Below are 25,633 nucleotides of genomic sequence, written 5' to 3' on the forward strand. Positions count from 1 at the left end.
AAAAAAAAAAAAAAAGATTATCTACGAAATCCCTCGGCCCTCCATTCCCTCTTCGAAACAACGCAGTCATCAAGCAAATCTTTATCAAGGGCAATTTCAACATATTCAAAAGTCTGACCTCTCTGCTTAGACCCCTCATTACTCAGAATCACCCCATGACACTTCAAAATCCCCCTTTCTAACTGGAACTGGACATTCATACAGCTGTTTTCACTCACATATAATATATCTGCCCTTGGATGTCAAGTTCCCAGCTTCCCACCCCTGTTTCCCCGGCTCATCAGCCCTGTCCAATCAAAATGCCACGGCCTACCCCCTGAGCTCTCCACACACCAACCTGCTACCTCTCAGGCTCCTTTCTGCCCTTTAACACCCAATTCTGATTAAACTCCAAACTGCCTGTTCTGCTCCCACTCACAGCCTCCAGAGGTCCCATGGAGAAAACTGAAGGACAAGATGAAGATGTATTCTAATCTCAGCAGAGCCCACAACAACAGCCGTTAATGCTGTCACTTCTCTCTGCTCTCTTCCATTTCTCATGGTGTTTCTTCTAAGCCTTTAATCCTTCCAAAGAAGCTCCATAACTTTCACATCCATCATGGAGAAATCAGTAGGCATCAGGCAAGAACCCCCTTTAAGTTCTTCCCTTCCTCTTCTGCTCTTCCCTACTGCCCATCACTTGAATAATCTGGGCCATTTTTTCACATATCTTCTCTGGCTTACCCACCACACACAGCCTAGACCACCCCTCTTCAAACCTGGATGCACACTAGAATCACCAGGTAGCTTCCCTGTTAAGAGCTGAACTGTATCCCCCAAAGATTAATATGTTGAAGTCCCAACCCCTAGTACCTCAAAATCTCCCCTTATTTGGACATGGGGTCCTTAAAGGGTTAATTAAGTTAAAATGAGGTCATCAGGGTGTGCCCTACTCCAATATGTCAAGTGTCTTTACAAGAAAAGGAAATTTGTACGTGTACACACAGAGGAAAGATGTGAAGATACAGGGAGAGATCATCTACAAGCCAAGAAGAGATGTCTCAGAAGAAACCAACCCTCCAATACCTTGGTCTTGGGACTTCCAGCCTCCACAATTGTGAGAAAAATTTCCACTGTTTAAGCCACCCAGTCTGTGGTATTTTGTTATGGCAGCCCTAGCAAACTCATACACTTTCCATGCCCTCCCTATTCTCTCTGACATCTCTATCTTGGTGAATGTTTGGTGATTCCATTATTACTCCTCATCCTCCTAAATATCTTTCATCTCTGCCTCCTTCCCTCCAAACCCACTATCACTGCCTTAATTCAGGCTCTCATTATCTCCCGCCTAGGATATTCCAGTCGCTTCCACCTCCCATTTCACTTGGCTGTGTGGAGAATCATCTTCCTGAGACAGAAATCTACCAGGCCAATGCTGTTTCAAGCCCTTCCACAGTTCCCTACTGCCTCAAGTCAGACCTCCTGGAGAAGAGCATACAGAGTCTTCCAACTCCTTCCTGCTTCAGCCATAACCTCCTTTGCTCGTTAAGCTCCCTCACTTTGGATCCACCTAGAACTTCCCTAACACATAATGCTGATCCAGGCAACGTCTGTACACATTCACTTGGCTCAAGGAGGGGAAGAGCCTCCCTTGTCCAAACTCTATGGCAAACACCTACGTCATCCTTCCAGTCTCAGGCTCAGAATCACTTCTCAATGAAACCTTTTACGAACCTCCTCCCCACCCAGATTAATTACTACCTGTTCTTTGCTGCCTCTGGAATTTATACATTCTTCACATTACACCGTGACCATACTTTGGCAGGTGTCACCAACACAAATACCCACAGGACCAACCAGGTATCATAAATCAATGAAGTATCTAGCAAAAACACATCTTAAATGTGCATGATACAGACACCATGCTTGCACTAAAACCAATCATAATGACTGCTCGCTGTCATACATTTTAAAACCTTGCACTAAATAAAATGCAGAGGGAGCCAAGTTCATTTAGCCAAAGGCACACAATGTCAGGGCCTTCGTTTCTCTTCCTTCTGCTTCTTGAGGAGAAAAAGCTACAGAACACGCCTGTGGGCATTTTCATAGCCTGACTACCTGTGGTTCATAGACTGATCCATGTTCATGCTACCCTCAATGGGACTGACGCTTAAAGCACACAGATACACACTTCGCCAATTACAAGGAAAGGATGCAGTGTTAAGTTGAACTCAACTGTTACTCAATTTTTACCAAAAATATTTTGTGAGAAATAACATACACAGGCAATATCTTGAAAGGTACGGAGCCCACTGTTCCACAAGGAACATGGAAGGTCTATCCTCGGACAGAGCCACACCAGCAAAGGGCTACTTGTCTGAACTATCTTGCTTTGACTCCCACAGAATTGCTCTTCTGAGATAAGCTTTGGCATTACGCCCTTGACCCATATTGAGCAACACTATTTTTTGAACTCCACTGTTATATTCATTATAAAGATTGTGCTTGGAGACATTGTTAATTATACTAACATATCTCATGTTTCAAGAACCATAAATAAAATCTTCTCTCCTCCCAGGGCCATGAACAGTTGTGCCCTCTCTTTAGTCCTGATGCTCACAGGTGTCCGGATCGTAGAGCTGATCATGTCCCCTCTTCGTGTCAACTATTAGGAAGAAGAGTGAAATGTGAGGTCCTTTCCTAATAACGTGGGTAGGGACCCTCCATCTTGATCTTTGCTTAAACTCACACTCTTTTTCTCTTTGCATTTCCTTCCTGTGCATATTAAACTTATTTTTCTTCAGGAGGGAAATGCACAACTAACACAGTATTTTCAGTTAGTTCCCACCTCTACCGTTGGTCAGATTTTAAAGACAAGGCCTTCCTCTCACTCATTTTGTATCTCTAGAGTCTAATAAGCAATCATTTATTGTCAAATTGAATTACATCACATGTGATTACTTCCAGTTATGAATGAAATGGTAAACTACCTCCTTCTTAAGGAAGGTCATTTAATTTCCTCAGAAGAATAAATGTGGCCTCTGTCCTTAATACCAATGGTGTCTGGAAGGCATCATGGGGACGAGTTTGGAAAACACAGTAAACAAGTACAGGTATAAATACTACATAACTTTTAGTTACTTGCTATCCATTTTTAGAATATTTGTTCCATTTGCTAGTAGTTAACCAGTTCTTTTGTAGAAGCCTATTAACCAGGAATATTCCACAATCAGCTGATACAGTGAATGCAGTTAAAACAAAATATTTTATGGCATATTAAAATCTGTGCATCGAAGGGTACAGGACCAAGGGAAACCCCAAGAAGATGTTCTCTGTTAGAATATAAAACTGAGGGGGGAGTGAAAATATCACCACAAAGGAGAGAAGTATATCCACTAGTGAGGTCAGATCAGTTCCACTCAGTATCATCCAGGACTGATAATTATTAAAGCTTGTTGCTCTGATCATTTCCCAAGTTCTACAAATCCACATTTACACAAATTTCAATCTTTAAATTTTTCTGAAATTCACCTGGTAGTAGTGTGAAGTGTTATCATTGTTTTGGAAAGCAATTTAATCATTTCTCATCACTAGTCATAAAAATCATCCCTACTTTTTGAGGCAGTTAAGACTGTAACTAGGAATCTACTCTAAAGAAATCATCTGAGGGGTGCCTGGGTGGCGTAGTCAGTTAAGGCTCTGACTCTTGGTTTATGCTCAGGTTCAATCTCAGGGTCTTGAGATCAAGCCCTGCGTGGGGTTCCATGCTCAGCACGGAGTCTGCTTCTCTCCCTCTTTCCCTCTGCCCCCCTCCCCTGTGCACGTGCATGATCTCTCCCTAAAAAAATAAATAAGTCTTGGGCGCCTGGGTGGCTCTGTTGGTTGGGCAACTGCTTTCAGCTCAGGTCATGATCCTGGAGTCCCGGGATCGAGTTCCGCATCGGGCTCCCTGCTCTGCAGGGAGCCTGCTTCTCCCTCTGACCCTCCCCGCTCTCATGTACTCTCTCTCTCTCTCTCATTCTCGCTCTCTCAAATAAATAAATAAATAAATCTTTAAAAAATATATATTTAAATAAATAAATAAGTCTTAAAAAAAAATGATCTAAAATGCAGAAAAAGCCTTGCACAAAAAGGTGTTCACTGAAGTGAGGTAGATCTACTGCTGGAATTAAGGTCACCTTTAATTAGGATATACTATTAAGACAAAGGACATGATATTCATTGTACCCAATAAGATTCTGACCCTATAAAATGTACCAAGAGATTAGAAGGAAATATCTCATAAAAAGTTGACAATTGCTATCTCCAGGTGGTAACTGTAGCTAGTTTTTACCTTTATATATTTTTTTTATATCTACCATGAACACATATTACTTGCGTAATTTATAAGTTTATTTAGAAAACCTTTTTTAATATACTTGGAAATCATAGGTTATTACTCTCAAATTAGTGATCCCACTCTTCATTAGTCTCAGAAAATAACATAAGAAGCCATTGGGTGCAGTGTTTTTTAAAATAGCAAAGAAATGAGAAAACTAAATGTCCAAAAATAGGACAATGGTCAAATGAACACAGTTTAACAACTTAATCCAAACGGATTACTATTAGGCTATTAAAAAATACAATGATTCAGACAATACAGTCACATCTAACAGTAAATAGAAAATGGTCAGCAGAGGCACAAAAATAGACACATAGATCAATAGAATAAAATAGCCCACAAATAAACCCATGCTTACATGGTCAATGAATCTACAACAAAGGAGGCAAGAATGTACAATGGGGAAAAGACGGTCTCTTCAACAAATGGTATTGGGAAAACCGTACAGCTACATGCAAAAGAACAAAACTGGACCACTTTCTTACAGCATACATAAAATAAACTCAAAATAAAGACCTAAAATGTGAGACCTGAAACCATAAAGTTCCTAGAGGAAACATGGGCAGTAATCTCTTTAACATCAGTCATAGAAACATTTCTCTAGCTACGTCCCCTGAGCCAGGGGAAACAAAAGCAAAATTAAACTACTGGGACTTCATCAAAATAAAAAAGCTTCTGCACAGCTAAGGAAACAATCAACAAAACAAAAGCCAATCTACTGAATGGGAGAAGATATTTACAAAAGACGTATTTGATAAAGGGTTAGTATCCAAACTATATAAATAACTTACACAACTCAACACCAAAAAAACAAGTAATCCAATTTAAAAATAGGCAGAAGATATGAATAGACATTTTCCCAAAGAATAAAGATGGGCAACAGACACATGAAAAGATGCTCAACAGCACTCATCATCAGAGAAATGCAAATCAAAAGTATAATGAAATATCACCTCACACTTGTCTGGATGGCTAAAATTGAGAACACAAGAAATAACAGTGTTGGCAAGGCTCTGGAGAAAAAGGAACCCTCATGCACTGCTGGTGGGAATGCAAATTGGTGCAGCCACTGTGGAAAACAGTATGACGTTCCTCAAAAAATTAAAAATAGAGCTACCTTATGATCCAGTAATTCTACTGGGCATTTACCCAAAGAAAACAAAAACACAAATTCAAAAAGATAGATGCATCCCTATGTTTATTGCAGCATTATTTACAATAGTCACGATATGGAAGCAAGCAACCCAAGTGTCCATACATAGATGAATGAAGATGTGGTGTGTATACACACACACACACACACACACACAAATGGAGTATCACTCAGCCACAAAAAAGAATGAAATCTTGCCATTTACAACAACATGGATCAATCTAGAGGGTATAATGCTATGTGAAATAAGTCAGTAAGATGATCACATGATTTCACTCCTACGTGGAATTAAAAAAAAACAAAACAAAGAGACAAAAAAACAGACTCTTGAATATAGAGAACTGGTGTTTGCCAAAGGGGAGGTAGATGGGGGGATGGGTGAAATCGGTGAAGGGGATTAAGAGTACACTTTTGTGATGAGCACTGAGTTATGCAGAGAATTGTTGAATCATTATATTGTATACCTGAAACTAATATAACACTGTATGTTTATTATACTTGAATTTAAAAAAATTAATTAACTTTTTTAAAAAAGAAAATGGTGAACAGAAACAAAAACACATTTGTTAACTCTAGGTAGAAGTGGACCATAAAATAGACCACAGTGGAAATAGGCCATAAAATTAACATGATTAAATGAAAAATATACTACATTAGGGAACTGCAAACATGAGTGGGTTTGTTTATTTAAATATTGCCATAATGCAGTGGTTTCATAATGTCTGGTTTCAGAAAATTTTTAAGCATTTTATTTATTTATTTATTTATTTTTTTTAAAGATTTTATTTATTTATTTGAGAGAGAGCATGAGAGATGGGAGGATCAGAGGGAGAAGCAGACTCCCTGCTGAGCAGGGAGTCCGATGCGGGACTCGATCCCGGGACTCCAGGATCATGACCTGAGCCGAAGGCAGTCGCTTAACCAACTGAGCCACCCAGGCGCCCCTTTAAGCATTTTAAAGAATATTCTAATCAGTGTTTTTATATAAAAACATTTTTTAAAGGAGTTGAACAGTTTTAAATACCTTAAGATATGTTTACTGAAAAATTACTAGCTGAGTTATTCCACCATCAAAATGGGATGAAAAAAGGAAAGGACCTAGGTAAGTAAATGATTAGGTCAGTGCATTCTCCCTGTATTAGAATTAGCCCCAAGTAGTCCACTAACCTCTGCCATAACAGCAATGGGCACGTTTAAAACTTTTTTCCCAAAATTAATGGAATGTTAAGTATGTTTTACAGTAACTATTACAGGAATAATATACTTAGACATGAAACCTGAGCTGATTCTTGCTACTAGAGAAGGTATTTAACAAGGTTCCTAATCCCTGAATCAGATAAGAATTTGTGATTTGTGGTACTCCACTTTGAGGTGGCCAAATGCTTGAAGAGTTGCCAAGACTCCATTTCCCAAGGTCATGATGACAAAGTCCTGCTTGAGGGTTGACATTCCCTTGAACAAGCAGAGATGTTCAAGTGATGCTCCTAACTCTGAAGATAAAATTCCTCCAGGGCGTTTTAGATTTCTGTCTACACAACTTTTCTCCTAGAGCTATCCAGGATGCCTTTCCTGAGAACACTGGGCAGTGCATGAGAACACTCTGTGCCTCTTTCTAGCTTTGTCTGCCTTGAACTTAACCTAACTCCATAACTCCAAACCCTTCTGATTCACTTATTTCCAGTACTAGCCTTAAGCAATACCTGTGCCTATTACCTGCCTGGATTTATGCCCAACCTGGATCCCAACCACCAGCTACACAACCTGCCCCTGCCTCGTCCCACATCAGGAGCCCTGAGGTCCTGGCCAGGTTTCCATACAGTATGAGCTTAAAGAGAAGATAATTCAACAGCAAATAAAGGAATATGAGCTGATGAATCAGCACCAAAACACACTAAGTAAAATACCCACAGCTACCTGAACTTCTTGAATAAATACTATGAATGAGGAATTAGATAAAGCTCAAACAGAAAAAGCATGCATCTTGTTTTTCCTCAAGTATATTTTACTCAAAAATAAGAGCAAGTGAAATAAAGCGCTCCTAAGTAAAATAGTGACTTAAAATTTTGAAATTACCAAAAAATCCACTTTAATCAACTAATTTAATGTGTAAGAAAAATGGAGTCAAGTATTTTTCTTCTGTTCCACATAAGACCCATTCTTTATCAAATATTCCTTAAACTTGGAATAGTCATTAAAACTGAATTAGTCCTCCATGTGATTCCTTAGCCCTTAAGTCTCTTTGAAATAACATCACTCACTGTTCAATTGGTTTTTATAAAATGTGGATTATATATAACTTAGATACTGCACATTTCCCCCAAAGCAAATACTCAGAAAATAAACTGAATGAAGATGATTTTTCATCTTCAGAGACTCTCAAAGGTTAAAAAAAAAAAAAATTTCAAGTATGGGCAAACTGCAAACCAGGATGGTAAAGCCGTAAGGATCTGCCCAGGAAAGTCCTAATCTTTGCCCACCCATCCATGTTGCCGAGAAAAGCACTAGATGTGTCATCCAATGAGCCTGGCCTTACAATACACATAAGGACGTAAATACCTGGAGTTCTCCCACATTTAGCTTGAGCTTGTCAGACTAAATTAGCTCAATGTTCTTTGAACATTAAACAGCCAGAGCAAAGTTGAAAATAAAAAGTACAGAGTCACCGAATGAGAATGATTAGTGCAAACTGATTCTAAGTCCTCTATTTTTATTTTTTTACTTGAGTACAGTGGACAATGTTACATTAGTTTCGCGTGTACGACATAGTAATTCAACTTCTCTCTAGGTTCTGCTCTGCTCACAAGAGCAGCTACCATCGGGCACCACACAACGCTATTCCAGTATCATTGACTATATTCCCTATGCTGGACCTTTTATTCCCATGACTTACTCATTCCACAACTGGAAGCCCGTATCTCCCACCCACCCATCCCCTTTACTCACTTTGCCCATCCCCCCACCTCCTCCTCTCTGGCAACCATCAGTTTGTTCTCTGAATTTATAGGTCCGATTCTTTTGTTCATTTGTTTTTTAGATTCTGCTTCTGAGTGAAATCATATGGTACTTGTCTCAGTCTGACCAAGCCCTCTTTTAAGACAACGACCTGAAGGCCTGGAAAGCATGGGTACGATCAAAGGCCCACGGACACTGGTGACAAAACTGGCACTTGACTCCCGATCTCGCATCTGTCTCATTCAGTTTCAAATTTACTTTATGAATTTCCAATTTAAAATATATTTTTAAAAAAACTCTTCACACAGGGGCACCTGGGTGGCTCAGTTGGTTAAGCCACTGCCTTCGGCTCAGGTCATGATCCTGGAGCCCCAGGATCGAGTCCCGCATCGGGCTCCCTGCCCAGCAGGGAGTCTGCTTCTCCCTCTGACCCTCCCCCCTCTCATGCTCTCTCATTCTCTCTCTCAAATAAATAAATAAATAAAATATTAAAAAAAAAAAAAACCTCTTCACACAGCTTTAGAAAAAGTGAGGGGAGAACCCTAAAAATCCTACTATGGCAAAATAAAAAAAAAATCCTCACAGTAATAATTCCTAATTCCATTATTGGAAACAAAAAAGCCACTGAGAAGCTATGAAACATCCACCCAATCACCTGGTCCTCACTCACCAAAACTTAATTTCCGTGTTTTACTTTCTTCCAAATTATGCGTAGTTACTAAATTGGTAACAACACTATATGAGTATTTTTTTTTAATCCAACCAAAACTACATCTACATATCCAGGCAGAGCTTTATACAGTTCCTAAAGCAGAGCAAGCCACAAAATTGCTATAATATAAAACTGCTTCAAAACATACACCTACACCTACCTCCCAAAAATATCATTTCTATTCCTACCTGAATTTTGTTAAGTGGGGGAAGGAAAGTCACAAATAGGAAGGCCGACTATGCATCACAAAAAATTGCCAACTCATCAGACCAAAAGGCCCGCCTTCCATCCGTCATTCACTTCTAGTACTCTATTTCGCTTCTATTACTCAATTCTTCCATGACTCTACAGTCCCATGTTCACACAACCCACCTCAGCCCTGCAGTTAACCCCTTCTCATTCTGCGGATCTAATCAAATGTCACTTCCCCAGGAAAACCCTGACTCACCCCAAAGTCAGATAAGGTTCTCCATTTAATCTGTTTTGAAACTCCCTGTTCTTCTTCCCTTCTAATACTCATATTTTGTAAGTATATATTTGAGTGATGATTTGGTCAGTATCCCCCTTCCCACCGGACTCCATGCTTCATGCCTCCAGTGATAATGACTACTTTATGTACCACTCCATTCCCAGCTACCAGCACAGGAACTGGTATTGTACATAATAAAGACATGTTGAATAGTGAATGGCCCTAATTCCACATAGAACAGCAACACACCAGATCACTGTTTTCAAAATTTCTGAGTTATGACCAGCATTTTTTAATGAAAATGAACAGACCATAATAGAAAACATAGGAACAAAAAATGTTATAGTTTTCTGTTTGTAGTTAAGCTGCATGAAACTTGTTTTATTCACTTATATAACCATTGCTAACCTTGGGGCATGGTCAAAAAAAAAAAAAAAAAAAACATGTTGAAAGCCACTAAACCAGATGTCCCAATACAACTCCTCCCAACTTCCCATTAAAATGCTCAAGAAGGTGCACCAAACAGCAAAGATCAGCAACAGTACTAGAAAGAGGTGGGGGGGAAGCCAAAATCAAGCCATTATTTCCACTACACTCTTTGAAAGATGGATATGCAGCACATTCTTAGACCACATAAATCTGAAAGATGCACACTGCATCTTTTGAACTTCAACAAGACAGATGCTCTGATGAATGTAGGAAAAGTCCTGAGTCTAACTCAGGAATGCATAAGATGCCATTGGCTGGATAAATATGAAGAAATCCCCCAACTACGCAGGAGATACCTTTCGAGCCAGCTAAAGCAAGGGGCCTGGTGCCACAAGAGCTAATGAGGGTCAAAACAGACACATACAAAATATAGTGGCAGATTTTATTACAGAATAGAAGACAAAAATCTGAAGTCTATACTTACAATTTCGGAGGTAAAACATGTATAAATTTAGGTATTAAATGTATAATGGAAATTGGGAAGGGGAAAGAAGGCAAGAATAATTAAGGCATACTAAATTCTTTGTTGTGCAGAGGAGTGGGATCGAAGTAATTTAGTTCTTTGACTTTGAGAACCAGAGAAACCCAGGTTTAGGAATGTATTTGGAAAACAGAGGCAATCACTTGTAAAATTGAAAACTAGACTTGACCACTTCAAAATACTATGGATGTACTGAACAAGGCACAGAAAGAGGAAAAAAAGGCAGGAAGCATATTAGATTGACCCATACAAAACCTGCCATTTTTATAGGTCAAGAGCAACCAACTACCAACAATTTCACATGACTGAATCTATCAACAATGAAAATAGTAAAAGCTAACGCATTCAGTGTGCCAAACATTTTTAAACCATTAATTCAGGATTTGTGTGTGTTTGTGTGTTGTTTCTTTACAAATAGAAATCTGTAGGCTTAAAGACATTATGTAATTTATGTAAGCCCATACGGCGAAATATTGATGGAAAAAGGCAAGCTAGTACTTTTTACTCAAGGCTATGGTACCTTTCATAACAAAGAGAAAACTTAAGGGTAAGAATGAGGTTCAAACATGTGGGTTGTAACAATAAACGTAAAAGCCATACGTTTCCTTTAAGAGGTATGCTAAAACAAAATCCAACTAACTGTTTATAGGCAGGGCACCTGGGTGGCTCAGTCAGTTAAGCGGCTGCCTTTGGCTCAGGTCATGATCTCAGGGCCCTGGGATCAAGCCCTGCATCGGGCTCCCTGCTCAGCGGGGAGCCTGCTTCTCCCTCTCTCTCTGCTGCTCCCCCTGCTTGTGCTCTCTCTCTCTGTCAAATAAATAAAATCCTTAAAATAAATAAATAAATGTTTATAGGCAAAAAAATATAAAATAAAAGGACACTGGAAGTTGAAAATCAGAAAGCACGAGTGAAGTCTTTTCAGACAAAGACAAAAAAGCAGATTGGCAATATTAATCTCAGGAAAAAAGTAGGGTGTGGTTCCGAATGCAGAGGATTATTTTACATTAATAAACACATAATAAAGGCCCAACAGGAATCTTTATTTAATATTACGCTGACACACAGAAAGTGCTATAAAGAAACTGACAAAAGCCCATTTGTAGACAGAGACTGAAGGACCATTATCAGTCTATGACAGAACCAGGGCAGAGAAAATGAGATTATTATTATAGTGGCTGAATTAATAAACCTATCTGTACTTGTCACGTAGAGAAAATCCTGCTCTTTTCAAGCATCACAACACAAAACCCGCAACTGACCAGAAAGACAAACTGTACAAACCTCACTTAGTTACTATGATAAAGGAAGTTTATGCAAAAGATTACATGTGTGCGATAAAGCAATAATCGGCCACATCATAGGGAACCACCAATAGCATTCCCGATGAAGTCAGGTATTAACAAGAATGTTTACTTTGCCTGTATTGTTTTACATTTTCACAGCATTTTTCTTGCACAAAACAGAATTTAAGCTAGGTCCATTAAAAACATTGCTACTTTTAGACTGAAAACTCCTTCTCCCTCAATGACTGGCAAAATTAGCAAAAATAATTCAAACTTGTTGGAATGAAGTACTATATATCAAAAATGCCAAAGCTGATCAATCTCCACCCTCACGCAGTTTCATCATTTAAAACAAATGACCTAATTTCAACTCAAGAAATGAGGCCCAGACTTTTGATTTTCCTCATCATTTTCCCCAAATTACCCCTTCCTTTTCTGTATCAAGGTCTCGTTTCCTCTTCCATCCTCCCAGTTTCACTGAACTAATTCAACTCATCTTTCCAGCCTCAGTATAAATACCGCTTTCTCCAAAAAACTCTTCCCACCCTCCCAAAGCTGGTCTCCCTACTCCACTCTTCCAGGACACCCTGCTTTTCTCAATCATTCCAATCACACTGTGAGTTACTTGTTCAAGGCTGCCTCCTTCCCTAGATTGTAAATCCCAAGCACTCGAGACCACAGGTTATGCATTATAACATGCTCAGTATACTAATTTTTAATTCATAAAATGTCCTTTCAAAAGACTTTTTCTTCAGAAAATCTGAGTTCTACTATGTGCAAGGGACTGTACTAAGCATGGGGAAAAGAGCAGTAACTAAGAAAAATTTAAAAAATCACTTTCCCTTGTTTAAGAAGTCAAAAGTCAAAAGTCAAAAAACAATACAGTGGAGGGAAAAAAAAAAAAATCAGGCATGTCGGATAAACGGGAAAGGTCAATCTTAAATGTAGTCATTAGGGCAGGCTGCACTAACAAAGTGGCATTTGAATTGAGACCTAAAAATGGAAAGAGAGCAAGCATATGGATACCAGGGAACAGAGAACTCTAGGGAGAAGCCACAGTCCATGGCAAAGGCCTGGGAACCACAGTCTGCTGTGTAGATAAGCTCACCCATGGAGACTGTCCAGAGCAAGGCTGGAGCTCTGGGAACACCAGCACCGAAAGATGGCAGAGAAGCATACACCCTTAAAATAAAGAGAGAAGAAGCAAGCGGAGATGGGAACTAATTAAACATTGTGACTACCATGTTGTCACTGAAAATTAAGAATGGAAGATTTTAATGGCAGGTATACTTAAGAAACAACACAGAATGCTACTGACTATTCAGGAAGATCAAATATTTGAAAAACTCCAAGAAATGATCCCAAAATGGAATGAGGAAGTTATTCTTGAAGGGCAGCACTATGGCTGAGTCTCCTATACTTTCCAAATTCTAAAATGAGCACGTACTGTTTTTATTATCAAATGGAAAAGAGTGTAATTTTAAAGAATCATAATGGCCTAGAGAGAAAACGACTAAGAACAGATTTATCCTTGTTCTAGCTCACATGCAGGAAGCCATGCCAATGTAATTATACAAAATGGAATACACAATTAGAAAAGTTTTTTTTAAAAAAAAAAAAACCAAGTAAACAGCAAAGTTATACTGTATCCTACTTTTACCTTCATCAGGCAATGGAAGCTTACATGTACTAGACCAGATTTTATAAATCCCCACAACAAACCTGTTGGGGTTCCTACATCTGGTCTTTACGCTAATGGGGTTTCCAGAGTTTTGCTAAGTTTCTCAGCTTCTCTTTTATTGTAGCAATGACAGTAATAGGACTTTCACTGCTGTTAGTCCTGCAGTAAATTAAAACTATATTTTGCAACTCCTCTCAGCCCCCAAACCACCACTAGCCTTCTAATTAGTTTCAGAATTGTCTTTTCGTTTGCCGGAATGGATTGTTTCAGGAGCTTTCATGCACCCAAAGGAACATCAAGCTGGAACTCCATCCTCTTTGTATCATCCCAGGACCACCTCATCAAGAAAAGCCATCGTGGGCGCTCAGTGAATGTGTGACAGCCTATAAGACTATTTCAGTCACCTGCTAGAAAGAAAAACAGCCTAAAGAATCAAAATACATCTTGTCCTTGTTAAAACACCAAGTATATTGAGGGTGAGGGTCCCTTTCACAATGTGTATGTACATCAAATCACATTTTACACTAAATACCTTACCATTTTGTCAATTATACTTCAATAAAGCTGGAGGGGAATTTTTATATTTTTATATTAAAAAAATATATATACCACTCTTCTCACTCTAAAAGTGCTCTTCAGCTTATCCTGTAAATTTCACTGGTATTTACTCTGATATATAACAATTACTCCCCAATACTGCCAAGCTCTGACCTCTCAGCCAAGCTTCAAATTCAAATTCCAGCCACCAGCTGAAAATCTCTGCCTAAAACCAACATGCCTCACTGGAAGAATTCTTATACTGTCATGTCCCATCTGCTAATGGCATCGACATGCCCTTTTCTTTGTTTGGTCCCCAATGGCTCTGCCTATTGGCACTGCAAGACTGACCCGAAGCATTACCTAACTCTGCCACAAACCCTAACCGGTCACTCACCCGCAGCGCCTGCGCCTTCTACGCTTCCATGTGGAATGAGCTTCTCAGCCAAACTGCACGGAGGCCAGAATCCTGCTGCAAATCCTTCCTCACCTCCAAGGCAGAGTTACTCTCTCCATCCTCAGATGTTCAGATGGCACTCTGTTAAAATATTTATCACTGTCTGCCCGATCTCAGGCATTTATTTCCATGGCTTTCCATGTTTATGAGCTACTTGAGAGCAGCGACCATACTTTCTTGGTGGCTTTATTATTATTATTTTATTTTAGTGTCCTGAGCCAAGCATAAGGACTTCACCACAGAAGTGCTCCAAGATTTCGGCCGCATGAAACTGAACTGACTGGGGCTCAGAGAAAGTGACAAGGGAACCAGATTCTGCCGAATTTGGAAGTCAGTTATCCTGCCCTAGCCTTTGAACTTTTAGGTCTCCGTGTCTACTCCAAGGACAGCAAGCAGTTCTGTATGGAACTACAATAAATACTGAGTACAGAATGAATGCCTCATTTTCTGGACAGGACAATAACCCCTCTTCCAACAAATCACAGCCCAAGATGGCAAAGCGGCCCCTTCACAAAAGGCAATTCTGTTTCAGCTGTGAGTCTCCCTTAGCGAGAGCCCTCCACCTTACCGTCTGATTATGGCCTTGGAAGAGGGCTCCTCGCTTAAAACTCGCACCATGAAACCTGCCTGGAATAAGGAACTCCACCTATCTTCTCTGTTGGAGAGCTGGACGGGCCTACCCCAGACGCCTTGTTTTCCACCTAACAAAAGGTTCGCAGATGCCAAACACGTGCTCCGAAAGGCCCCTCCTCCCCTCACCCGAGACCCAGATGAAGCACAGTCCTTGTGAGAATAACATTCTCTGCAATGATATTTGTTGTCTCGGTTGTCACACAGCTGGAAATAGTTTTCTTGTTCCCTGTTCATAACAGCCAGACATTCATCTCTCTCTGATAGAAACCTCACTGAGTAATACCATACTGCACCGATTCAAGAAGTCCCATTTATATGTGTGCGTGGAGGTCTGTTTCTGAAGATTCACATGCTCCTGGGACTTCAAAGGTCTGAGCCACCGTGGCAGCCTTCCTAACAGACTCTCTAGAACAGAGCCAGGAGCGAGTGTGTGCACCCACAGACACACATACACACAGGTCCTTGGGTATCTATAAACAGACCTGCACGCACACATGGAAATATCTACATACACAAACAAGTTTGTAGATCTGTACGAGAAGTACAAGTATGGAAGGCTATGTAACAAATTGCTGACAAAGGAGCTACATCACATGCTTAAGGTTAAAGGGGCTGAGGGAGGTTATTACATTTACTTTAGACACCTCTATATTGTTTGAATCATTACAAAATCCACATCTTTTTATAAATGAATGCAGCTACCTTCTTCTGGTTAGAACACTTTCTACTGTGTTCATTCCCCAGTGATCTAAACAAGATAAACTGAAACAGCAAAGTACAGAGATAGTGTGGCCTCAAAATAACTGACTCCCCAATGAACACTAGATTTGAATTATTCTAGTAAATCATAAACTGAATATAGAAACTCAAACACAAGTTGGGTCAAAATTAAGAATATCCAAAATGAGGGCGCCTGGGTGGCTCAGTGGGTTAAGCGTCTGCCTTTGGCTCAGGTCATGATCTCAGGGTCCTGGGATCGAGCCCCATGTCAGGCTCCCTACTCAGCGGGGAGTCTGCTTCTGCCTCTCCCTCTGCCCTCCCCCCTGCTCATGCTCTCTCTCAAATAAATAAAATCTCTCAAAAACATAAAAATATTGAAATTGAGATGGAAGCAAGCCAAGGTTACAGGTAAGACACAGCTAGAGCTGTCTCTAGATCTGACACAAACAGGTAAATCTCGGCAAAACATTTCAAGTTTATCAAATGACAATGAGAATACCAGGCTCTGTCTCCTTCTCCTGTTTATGAGGGAAAGGCTAACTTACCTGAAGCCACTGAGACTCAAATGGAAGAATAATTCAATAAGCATGCTCCGTATTTGAAGCATTTCAAAAGAACTTCCATTAAAATAATATGATAGAAGGGGCACCTGGGTGGCTCAGTTGTTAAGCGTCTGCCTTCGGCTCAGGTCATGATCCCAGGGTCCTAGGATCGAGCCCCACATCAGGTTCCCTGCTCAGCAGGAAGCCTGCTTCTTCCTCTCCCATTCCCCCTGCTTGTGTTCCTGCTCTCGCTATCTCTCTCTGTCAAATAGATAAATTAAAAAAAAAAAAATCTTTAAAAAAAAAAAGATAGAACTCCCTGAAAAGATGAAAAAACATCCTTGTTTTCTGTTTCCCAGTATATGGTAGGTGTGCAACAAATATCTATAGACCACTGAACAAATGAAAGATTAAGGAACAAGTAAATGAAAACTAGAATTAGCAAGCAGATGTCAGGTCTTATTCCCATTTTACAGATGTAAAAAGAGAGAAATATTGACTTACCCAAATACAAAGCCTTTTGATTCCCTCTATCTTGATCCCTTTTTTCTCTTTTAGGTTCCTTGATTTATCTCCTAGGGTCCTTCCAAATCCTAACCCTTCAGCAGTCTTCCCTGACCCTGACCACCACCACGCCCCTGAAGGTAAGGTGTTTCTGCTTGGTGTTCCCATACTGCCACGGGCTCATCTCGCTCATCACACTTGCTACACTGAATCACTTGTTACACCAATCTGTTAACATGTCTGCACCTCCTGGAGGATAGCAGTCCTGTCTGGACTCCTAGCACAATGCTTATTATACAGCAGGCAGTCACTTGAGTGCTGCCAGGGTTGAAGAGAACTTGTCTCCTCTGCCCCTGAATCATTTCTCCTTCCAAAGAGCCAGGAATATCCTTCTGTTAGGGCAGAATTTCAGAGTGAAGGCAGCTTAAAGATTGGTCAAGGAGAAACACTTAAACACAGAGAAAGAAAACTGAGGACGGATTTACATGAAATCGAATCTAGTCCATTGTTTTGATATTTAAGAAAATGGATAAAGGGAAACTTGCCACAAAGAAATGGTTCACAGTAGCACTCTCTACAGTAGTAAGTCCTAAACCTTCATAAGCATAGGCACCTCTGATGGTTATAATGAACAAAATTCGCTTTAACGGTTTCAACCCCCAAAGAGACCCATGACCAGGTGTTATGGGTCAAACTATCTTTTTTAGAGAAAGAGGTTGGTTTTGAAATTCTTTTCTCTTATCTCCATATTAAATACAACAAACACAGCCTGATCTAGCTCATTCAGGCTTGTACATGTTTGTTTCAGCACTGGACTAAAGTTAAGAGTCTGCCCTGTCATTTCTAGCACTTTTTCCAAAACAGTACTATAAAAATAAAAAAATTATAACCTAGACCCATGCACACAGTACAGCAGTCCTCTTTCATCTCTGAAAGAAATTTGAATTTTACATGAACTTCAAGGTTAAAGTCTCTATAGCACCGATCGGATGACAGGAGCTAACATCAAAGTATTAGGACAATCTTCTTTGCCCAATCTCCATAAGTCAGTAACAACAATGCTACTGTGAAATCATACCAACCTGCAGGAAAAAATGTCAGGGCATTTAAATAAAATCACAATCACCACCACCCTCTCTTACCTCCCTCCCTAAAAACCAAAGAAACAAAAAAAAAGTATCCTTCTAAGAAACAAGAGTATACTAACCCCGGGCTCCTTCAAATTAACTAATTAAACATGTCAAACCCAAGTTCCCTTGCAAAAGATAAAACTGGTGGGAGGATCCTTCATTCAAATTGTACTCAGAAGATAGTAAAAAGCCCCTGACCTAATCTTTTATTAAGGCTCCTGGGTAGCCCAGCATCTCGATTCAAGGCAATTAGAAGCCTTAGCCAGACCAGCTCCACCTGTGACCTACAGCTGAAAAGCCGTCCACGCCCACCTGCGACACGGAGGCACCGTGGTAAGAGAAGAAACCGACAGAGCAGCCAAATGCCTCTCTCTCAGATGGACCCCACAGAGATTCTTCCTATCTGAGAGGTTATAAACTAGACACCTTAGCTCTAGAGATTCAGGGAGGAAAAAAAGCAGATGATCGGAAAGGAGGTTCTTAAAGAAGTATTCATCTACACCATTAAGCTACTTCTATTGGAATTACAATTAAAGGATTTTCAGGGTTGGGTCAGCCCTCGCTGCAGTACCCAAAGTAGTGCTCTCTCCCCAACCTCCTCCCTGGATCATTTCCTCCTCCCCTTTACAAAGGCATTAGCCCCATTTCAAAACTAGTAATAATTCTTTCTCTTCTGTACGACAAATATTCAACCGCTGTAGTTAAATACTATGTATAAGATAAACAGGGTCAAGAATGCTGGTTGCCATCCGAGTCATGTTTAAATTAGCATTAACTCACAGGCCCTTCCCTAAACAAAACAAAAGGCTTTCTTGGTCAGCTCTGTGCCTGGCGAGTGATTTTAACTCACAGGCTCAAAAGGCCTCACAAGCATCATTAATTTCTGCTCAATGAAATTTCTCAAAAGACCACTATCAGTTTGGGAGGACCGTGGAGGAGGAAACTATGTGTCGTTTATCATTTTTATATAATCTGGATGAGCTGGTAGCAGTGCCCTAACATTCACTGACCATGAATTACAACGAAATGTAAAGGAATCAAAGCTCGGTCCTTTCACACATTTCACCCCTCACGATGCCCCAATAGGCATTACCATTGTCTTCCTGCATTTTGGGGGTTAATACTTAGCCCTTCCCAACCCCACATAGCACAACTTCTTAAAATAACATCCCAGGTCCCCCCTAATTTACCGCCTGGTCCCTTTCCAGCCTTCATTACCCCAACTACATCTTCATTCTCCACCATTAATCTTTTAAGAGACGCATCATTTTCACCCTTCAAGGCCCTTCTGTGAAGTCTTCCCCAGAGTCAGAAGTTCATTTTCCATTCCCGAGCATGCCAAGGGTTCTTGGATTCTACAGCTGACACCTAGTTATGCCATCCAGCTACTATGTACTGAACTTAGCTGCATGTTTTCCCTCTGCACTGCCGCTCTTTTTAGCATCTTTGTGTCCGCCTCTATAGGAGGAATTCAGTAATTGCTTAATTACGATTTTCTCCTTTTCTCCCAACCTTCTAAGATATCCATAGTTCTCCACGAGATACCTACGTAATAACACAATAGGGATTTGGGAGGGAGGGGGTAACATGATATGTAAAAACAAGAAACCAAGTAGTATGAGGCTGAGTTAACAAGGCCAGAGCAAACTTTGAGACTTTAAACCAAAAGCTATGTTCCCAGTTTTATTACATCACACTTCACTTTTAAAATAAATCATGCTCCTCAAGTGTGTATGCATATGGGTACCAAAAAAACTAAAGGAAGACCAGCCACACATTAAGCACAGATATTAAAATCTTGACCTCAAACTAAATTTTAAGTCTTGTTATTTGCTGAACACTTGGAGCTTCCCAGTGAAAATGATACAGTGTATTCTGCCCAGATTGCAACTTTCCTTACTTAGCATTTGAAATAAGATTCTTGGCCCTAAAAATCACTAACTTCAGGCTGAGTGTCATTATGTATCAAAAAGACTTAGCAAGTAAGAGTTTTACTTTCTTTGAATTTCCCAGTCTAATAGAACCAATTCAGTAAAGCCTTGAAAATCTATGGTATAATTTTTTTTTAAATGAAATTTCTGTTTGGTAAATATTAGCTTCAAACAAAAATAGAAGTTTCCAAACATAAGCTGTTGAAAGGGCTGCCCTTCCCATCTCTGTATTTTTCCCCATCATTTACAGGGATACTGAGATCCTCTGAGTGCCCACAGCACTGGGCAGCTGCTGAGCCTGAGAGACACTGATGCAAATGGGAAGTTGGTCAGGTCCCACGACAGAGGTTACCCCCACTCCACATCACTTTCAAGGCTAAACAAGTTCATTCACTGTAATAGAATGGAAGATTAAGGGGGTGTGAGGAGTATTATTGATGCCCTTGTGGAGGAGGAAATAAAAAATAAAGGAAAATCAACCCCCAGGTCAAGGTTCTTCCTCTACCCCCCCCCCCCCAGGCATCTCCTACTGCAAGTTTTTTTTTCTACCTTTGACCCTCTTGCCCTCTCACTTCCCTTCTGGAATAACCCATTCACACTTTACTCTCTTCCTACTGTTCTACCATGGGATAACCAACCGCTAGGTTCTAATTACCTGGGGGAGCTGGAAAGAACAGCAAAGATCATTAAATCCATCCATTTTCCAGATGAGTACCTCGAGATGAAAACAAGCTGACCTGACTGGCTAAGGTGGGACCGCTAGGGGACGTGGTGAGCATACGGACTCAGATTATAACAACCCACTCTTCATTCTAGCCCCTGCCTTCCCCCTACGCACTGTTACTTAGCTTCTTTATCCTCAAATTAAACGGTGTCAAGTAAAATACGGCCTTAACATACTTACAGTGCTAATCGTTATTCACAGTTTTGCATCTGAGGCAAATTTCTCACTCCTACCAGATTTAGAGAACCAAGGACAGAAACAACTAGATGGTAGAGTGAGTGAGTGAGTGAGTGAGTGTGTGTGTGTGTGTATGCAATTTAGTTCAGTCCAAACAGTTATAACTCCAGTAAACACCCTTTTTCCTTAGGGCTTACTCTTCTATTTGACAAGTGAATCGCTTCTTAGGAGAACTTAGAAGGTTTCCCAGTGCAGTCTCCCTTTAACCAGAATCGCAGGCTTTGAGTCACAGACCACTGGCTTCACAGTTATGCTTACGCTGGGCAAACAACACTTATGCAAATAGGTGAAAAACAAGGACTGTTAGAGCCTGAAGGAATAGAGGATTTTATCCTAATAACTGCAGTTACAGGTTTCCGATATTCAGATTTGCAAATATGCACCTATTCCAATGGGAATCAGTGAAACTTTAACAAGCAAGCCCTCGCTGAAAACCCACATTTACGAAAAATCCAGAGATTTCAACAAACAAGAAAAGAAAGAGAAGTAGCGACAGAGAGCAACAATCTCAGGCCCCAGACCGAAGGCAGCAACAAGTCCTGGATGCCGTCATCCCTTACAAATCAAAGGCCAAATGGCAGCAAAGAAAAAACAAGAATAAAATTTAAATCCATTCATAACAAACTAGTCCTACACAAACCAAACGAGCCTGTCGGTTTCAAAACTACCAACTCTAAGCCAGGTCCCTCCCTTGCCTTCAATTTCCCAGTTACTTGCTGAGCGTGTTTGTTAGGCGGCTGCACACAAACTAAGCTGAAAGTCCGCAGCTCGGGAGAGACTAAGGAGTCGTCCGTGAGAAGCAAGTGGTGCGGGAGCTCCGCGCTACGGGGCGCGGGGAACCCTGGCGTTCCACGTCCACCCGGACCCGGCTTTGGGGTAATTTCGAGCCCCCCACCCCCTGCAAGCCTTCTCGCGCTCCCACCCAGACCCAGGTAACCCGAGGCCACCTACGTGTCACTTGGGCGGGTCCGGGCCGCAGACGCCGCACAAAGCGCGGGCCCCGGGGCGCACTGACCTGGCCGGGGGACGGAAGGGCCGGCGGCCCAGGCGGCTGCGGCAACTTCCCTCCCGGGGCTCGGTCAACTGGTTGGCGGCGGAGGCCACGAGAGCCTCGCCTCCTGCAGGCCAGCTCGCAAGCGCGCACGCCCACCCACAGCCGACACAGGCGAGCGCGCGCGCGCGCACACTTACACTCGCTCGCACACTCGCACGCACAGCCACAAAGCCTGTCTGCCCCGGGACAGTGCGAGCCGAGCGCGCCGTGCGGCGGCGCAAGCGACGCGGCGGCCACTGGCTCCGCGCCCAGGGGGCGCCGTCCCCCCGCCCCGCGCCGCGCCCGCCCCTTTACCTGCGCCCGCCGCTGCCCTCCGGCTGGCCTCCCGCAGCGCGCTCGCTCCCCGCGCCCGACCCTCCGCCCGCCCCCTCGGCGGTCTCCTGGAACGGGGCCGCCCCCTGCGCCCACCCCCCCGCCCCGGAGAAGCCGGGGAGGGCTCCGCGGCGCCGGCGTCCAGGCCGCCCAAGATCCGGGCAGCGCTCCGCAGCGGGCGGGGGAGTCGCAACCCGGGGAGCGCCAGCCGCCGCTCGGGCCGCCTGCTCGCGCTTTGGCGCGCTGGCCGGGGCGGCGGGGGAGGGGGCGCCGGGGGAGGGCCGGAGCCGCGGCGCGGACGCCAGCCTCCTTTCTTCCGGCTCCACGTAGCACAAGTCGGCAAGTCCCGCACCCCCGACTCCCTCCCCCTGGCTCGTTCCTCACCTGGTGTGACGCCCCCGGGAGCCCCGACCCTCGGCGCGCCCCCTCCCCCATTCATTGCCACCTCCCCGCCCCGACGGCTGGGCGGGGGCGGAGGGGCACCTAAGCCTCCCGTCACTATCTTACCGCCCCCCTCCCCACCTCCGCAGCCCCGTGTGACCCACCCGCGGAGACCCGCGGCCGCCGGCTCGGATGCTTACCCCTCCCGCGCTCACCTCAGCGCCCGCCAGCTTGCTGGGCTGGGTGGGCTCCCCCACACGGTGCATTTTCATTTTGTCGCTCTACTCGTCCCCCTCGAAAAGCTCTGGAAAACATCGCGGGCCCGCAAAACCCCTGAAGTAGGGCCTTTCTCGTAGTTCAGTTTCTCAACTTCGCAGAAGACACCAAGTTTCTCCCAGCACAGCCTCTAACTGGAGGCTGCAAAGAAACCAAGAGTCGACTTTTCTGCTAGAAAGGTGCACACGCCTCTGTTTCTGAGTTGTCCATTGACTCGGTCTGCAGACCAAAACAAGCGTGACTGTGCTCCCTTAGTTCTCCACAGCCAGGGTTACACATTTCTCTTCCGCTTTCCCAGTGAAACTTTGCAAGTGCAAACTATCAGTTTTAGGAGAGTAATCAAGGGCGGGGAATGCACACCTGGAGGTGTGGGCGGGAGCGGCGCCGGACTAAGGTCTGGGGATCGTTCTTGGGAAAAGTGGCAGCCACAGAGGATCGCCCAGGTCCTATAACAACACCCGGTCCATCGGGGGCTTTCCAGCCGCGCCACCTCCCAGCCACCTCCCGCTTCCCACCCTTGGCTTCCCAGGATTTCCGGAGTTTGGGCAATTCTCGGCCTCTCGCTCCGGGGCTAAAGCCGCCACGCATCAGAAGGAGCTGGTTAGGGGTAAAAGCTGAGAGCGCTCCTGCCTTTGAAAGGGCACATAAGAGACCGGGACAGCAGTGAGGCAGGGGGACTCGCTCGGCAGGACGGATAGCTAGGTCTGAGGAAGAAACGCAGAACAGCGATGGGGCGGGGGCTGCTTTGATGGTAGTCGCTCGGTAATCTCGGGCTTTCAGAAAGGAGAGGTCCCTTTAAACCTCAGTGGGCGGGGAGGGGAAGACTTCTCGTAAAGGACACTTTTCGAGATACCAGTTAGGTGTGCTTATTAACAGAACATGACCAGCTGCCCGCGACTGCTTAGAACCTTGACTGTGTTGGCCTATGGTTTTCACAGGATGCTCAGGGCTAAGACCTGTCCGCTAGTCAATTACTATCTAAAGCGGTTTCTTTTTTAAGATAATCTTTCAAATCCTCCTCTTTTTTAAAAAAAAAAAAAAGTTTTTGTTTTTTTTTAAGTAATCTCTACACCCAGTGTGAGGTTCGAACCTACAACCCGGAGGTAAGTCCCAGGCTCTACGGACTGAGCCAGCCAAGCTCCCCCTTTCTAAAAAATCAAACATTCCACTTTCTCTCCTTTCCTACCAATTTATGGTTTATTTTACAATAATCCACTTAGAATGTGAAAAATTAAAAATGTTAATACATGCACGGTGCCAATAAGTTCATGTACAGTACAGAAATGCATGTACACACTCTTCTCAAATAATGAGAGGTGTTGACCTTAAACTCTAAAAAAATATATTGGGCAAATAGGAAAATATTCACTATAAAGTCTAATACAAAGTATATATTGATAAGAGAAGAATACATGCTGAAAGGGTTTTGTTTTCAACCACAGCTCTACACAACTCAGAAAATCACTTAGCTAGGTTTCTCAATGCCAAAACTTCAATATCTAGTGAAAAGAATGTTTTACATTTTTATTTAAAATAATTGAAGTATTATATTAATTTTATCAATAAACATTATTAGATTATTTAATTTAAAAAGTATTTCAATGTTTAGCCCCTCTTCATAAGTCAAAGTGTAAAGGAGTTTCTTGCCTACCACTTCCCCTTGAATATTTTTGAATATATTGATTTTATCTCTTACCATCTTAAGGAATATTGCTGCTCGTGCCTTCATTATATATTAACTGCCTTAATATATAACTGCCTACTCTGTGGTCCTGACATCAGATGGGGAGTTCTGTCCACACAAGACATATGTACTCAAGAGTTCTAAGTTATTTGCTGTACAACACTTTATTTTCTCTTTATTTGGTCTCCTGTGGTCTAAGATGAAATGGAGAACAAAATTCAAGGTCAGCCTGGACAGACCTGTCTTTCTGACAAGTGTAGACCTGTCTGAATGAGACTGCTCTGCAACCAGCTTTAGGACAATAACTTTCAAATCCAATGTAGGTTGTATGCCCAGCGTAAAAGGAGCGAGAACATGAAATCCAAGACAGAATTCAGCTCAGCACAGAAATTAATTCATCAAAACATGTACTGTGTTCCTAATGAGCCAGTGTTCTCCTCTGTAAAATGGGATAATAATACAAGCATAGTCTATTTTATTGGGTTCTGAGCTGTCTTTATCAAAGTAAGGTAATAGACTTGAACAGTCTTCTTAAAACATTGAAACAGAGGGGCGCCTGGATGGCTCAGATGGTTAAGCGTCTGCCTTCGGCTCAGGTCATGATCCCAGGGTCCTGGGATTGAGCCCTGCATCGGGCTCCTTGCTCAGCAGGAAGCCTGCTTCTCCCTCTCCTTCTACTGCTCCCCCTGCTTGTGCTCTCTTGTTCTCTCTGTCAAATAAATAAATAAAATCTTAAAAAAAAAAAACAAAAAACATTGAAACGGATGCTATTGTTTCAGTAAAGATGAAGGATGCTGTGATACACTTTCTTCAATGTTTTTACCTGCCTGTGGCCCTCTTCCATTCAGGCCATTGCCTTTCCTGGATAGTCATCCAAATGCTTTCTGCTGTAACCTTTCTCTCTTACCCTCTGCCAAGCAGTGTTTCTCTA

At 42.4% G+C, this 25,633-nt stretch overlaps 1 protein-coding gene across 6 annotated transcripts in view; it reads right to left on the reverse strand.

Annotated features, from left to right (window-relative positions):
- LPAR1 (lysophosphatidic acid receptor 1) overlaps nucleotides 1-23,303 on the reverse strand; it is a 134,695-nt gene extending 111,392 nt beyond the window's left edge. Inside the window, exon 1 of one of the 6 annotated variants that reach the window (XM_032418175.1) lies at nucleotides 22,958-23,303. The gene's annotated coding sequence lies outside the window, so the exon portion shown is untranslated. The other 5 variants (XM_032418173.1, XM_032418174.1, XM_032418170.1 and 2 more) reach the window with 5 other exon arrangements.
- Nucleotides 23,304-25,633: the final 2,330 nt, after the last annotated feature.

Source organism: Phoca vitulina, unplaced genomic scaffold (genome assembly GCF_004348235.1).
Source record: "Phoca vitulina isolate PV1807 unplaced genomic scaffold, GSC_HSeal_1.0 scaffold21, whole genome shotgun sequence".
Taxonomy (NCBI): Eukaryota; Metazoa; Chordata; class Mammalia; order Carnivora; family Phocidae; genus Phoca; species Phoca vitulina.